Source organism: Meleagris gallopavo, unplaced genomic scaffold, assembly GCF_000146605.3.
Source record: "Meleagris gallopavo isolate NT-WF06-2002-E0010 breed Aviagen turkey brand Nicholas breeding stock unplaced genomic scaffold, Turkey_5.1 ChrUn_random_7180001881019, whole genome shotgun sequence".
Lineage (NCBI taxonomy): Eukaryota > Metazoa > Chordata > Aves > Galliformes > Phasianidae > Meleagris > Meleagris gallopavo.
Genome location: NW_011145208.1, coordinates 1 through 444, shown reverse-complemented (window position 1 = coordinate 444; position 444 = coordinate 1).

Genomic DNA, 444 nt, shown 5'->3' with positions numbered 1-444 from the left:
CCCCATAGACCCCACAGATACCTCCAGGCCTCACAGACCCCCACTGGCCCCACAGACACCTCCAGACCTCCACAGATCCCCATTAAACCCCCACAGACCCCCATTAGACCCCCACAGATTCCACAGACCCCATAGATACCTCCAGGCCCCAATAGAACTCCACAGACCCCTACAAATCCACATCAGACCCCCCCGCAGGTCCCATAGGTACCTCCAGACCCCCCAGATCCGCACAGACTCCCACAGATCGCTCCAGGCCCCAAAGACCCCCACAGATCCCCATTAGACCCCCACCCCAGGCCTCATAGACTCCCACAGACCCCATAGATACCACCAGGCCCTACAGATCTCTCCAGGGCCCATTAGACCCCCACAGGCCCCCATTAGACCTCCATAGACCCCCGCAGGCCCCCACAGACCCCACAGATACCTCCAGGCCCCACA